We start from the raw sequence: 2,494 nt of genomic DNA on the forward strand, positions 1-2,494 counted from the left end.
ACGTGAACAGTGAACTTCCAGATGTTCAAGCAGGTTATAGAAAAGGCAGAGGCACCAGAGATCAAATTGCCAACATCCGCTGGATCGTGCAGAAAGCAATAGCATTCCAGAAAAACATCTATTTCTGCTTCATTGACTATGCCAAAGTCTTTGACTGTGTGGATCGCAATAAACTGTGGAAAATTCTGAAGAGATGGGAATACCAGACCACCTGACCTGCCTCTTGAGAAACCTGTGTACAGGTCAGGAAGCAACAGTTAGAACTGGACATGAAACAACAGACTGGTTCCAAATAGAAAAAGGAGTACGTCAAGGCTGTATATTGTCACCCTGCTTATTAACTTATATGCAGAGTACATCATGAGGAATGCTGAGCTTGAAGAAGCACGAGCTGGAATCAAGATTGCTGGGAGAAATATCAATAACCTCAGATATGCAGATGACACCACCCTTTTGGCAGAAAGTGAAGAGGAACTTAAAAATGCCTCTTGATGAAAGTGAAAGAGGAGAGTGAAATGGTTGGCTTGAAGCTCAACATGCAGAAATCGAAGGTCATGTCATCTGGTCCCATCACTTCATGGGAAATAGATGGGGAAACAGTGGAAACAGTGTCAGATGCTATTTTTTTTTTGGTTCCAAAATCACTGTGGATGCTGATTGCAGCCATGAAAATAAAAGGCGCTTACTCTTCGAAGGAAAGTTATGACCAACCTAGATAACATATTAAAAAGCAGAGACATTACTTTGCCAACCAAGGTCAGTCTAGTCAAGGCTATGGTTTTTCCTGTGGTCATGTATGGATGTGAGATTTGGAATGTGAAGAAAGCTGATCGCCGAAGAATTGATGCTTTTGAACTGTGGTGTTAGAGAAGACTCTTGAGAGTCCCTTGGAGTGCAAGGAGATCCAACCAGTCCATTATTAAGGAGATCAATCCTGGGTCTTCATTGGAAGGACTGATGCTAAAGCTGAAGCTCCAATACTTTGGCTACCTCATGCGACGAGTTGACTCACTGGAGAAGGCTCTGATGCTTGGAGGGATTGTGGGTAGGAGGAGAAGAGGACGACAGAGAATGAAATGGCTGGATGGCATCACCGACTCGATGGAGGTGAGTTTGAGTGAACTCCAGGAGTTGGTGATGGACACGGAGGCTTGGCGTGCTGTGATTCATGGGGTCACAAAGTGTCGGATACTACTGAGCGACTGAACTGAACTGAAATGAGAAATAAACTAGATGATATTTTCTGATGTATTTACATGAGAAACATAGAAACAAATTGTTTCTGTAATTTCAAGGCTTTGAGTCAAGTTGATATTTTACTTAGTAGTTTTCTCAGTGATGTTTTTTCCTCAGAGTAAATATAATAGGATTCAACTTTGGGATCCAAACTGTGTAGAAAAGAGAGATCAGCTTCCCAGTTTCTTCAAATGGATTTTGTTTGGGCTGTAAACAGGTGGTAGAGGCTGTGACGTAGAATAAGACCACCACTGTGAGGTTAGACGAGCAAGTGGAGAAGGCTTTAGCCCTCCCTCTGGAAGATGGCGATTTTAGAATGTTGGTGATGTTTTTGCCATAGGAGACCACAGTCAACAGAAATGGAACCATGATGAACACCACTGCAACTCCACAGACTGCTGTCTCGTTCGTAAATGCGTCCCCACAAGCAAGCTTGAATACTAGGGAGAGGTCACAGAAAAAATGATTAATTGTGGTAGACACACAAAAAAGCAGAGAGAAAACTTGCCATGTTTGCCCAGTTACAACAGGGACTCCACTGACCCAGGAGGCAATGACCAGCTGGACACAGACCTGGGAGCTCAAGATCAGACCATAGTGAAGAGGGTTACAAATGGCCATGTAGCGGTCATAGACCATCACGGCCAGGAGTAGACACTCTAAACCTCGAAACAGAAGGACCAAACACGTTTGTGTAGCACAGGCAATGAAGGAAATGTTCCCTTTCTGTCTCAGGAGGTCCGTGAGCATTCTCGGGATAGTGACAGTCACATAACAGATTTCTACAATGGAAAAGTTGTTGCGGAAAAAGTACATGGGGGTCTGGAGAGTAGGATCAATTCTTTTTATCAGTACAATGACACTATTGCACATCATGATGGTCAGATACAGGACTAAAAATATCCCCAAAAGAATCCATTGGAAATTGGGAATATCAGAAAACCTCAAAAGGATGAATTCCATCATTGTGGTGATATTTGGTTTTTCTGTTCTTACATCTGTGGATATGGTAAATTCAAGACGGTTAATTCATTGATGCTTTTGAGCAATGTTTCCCTTCTGTTAACTGGATCAGATGCATGAACCTATTCACATAATCCTTGCGAGTACTGCTGCCTTTGCCTTGCTCAGTTTCTAAGACATGAGATTTGAAACCTCAGCGATGAACTGATGTGCAGTTAAAGTCAATTTGAGAAATAAAATCTCCATTGTCTCATACTTGGATGTAGTGATACCAGAGGGCTTCCCTGGTATTTCG

At 42.6% G+C, this 2,494-nt stretch overlaps 1 pseudogene; it reads right to left on the bottom strand.

Annotated features, from left to right (window-relative positions):
* Window positions 1-1,303: 1,303 nt before the first annotated feature.
* Window positions 1,304-2,238, bottom strand: LOC148775034 (olfactory receptor 10AG1-like; annotated as a pseudogene).
* Window positions 2,239-2,494: the final 256 nt, after the last annotated feature.

The sequence above is a fragment of the Moschus berezovskii genome, chromosome 17 (assembly GCF_049115385.1).
Source record: "Moschus berezovskii isolate FMDL1 chromosome 17, NW_MosBer_1.0, whole genome shotgun sequence".
NCBI classification, from domain to species: domain Eukaryota; kingdom Metazoa; phylum Chordata; class Mammalia; order Artiodactyla; family Moschidae; genus Moschus; species Moschus berezovskii.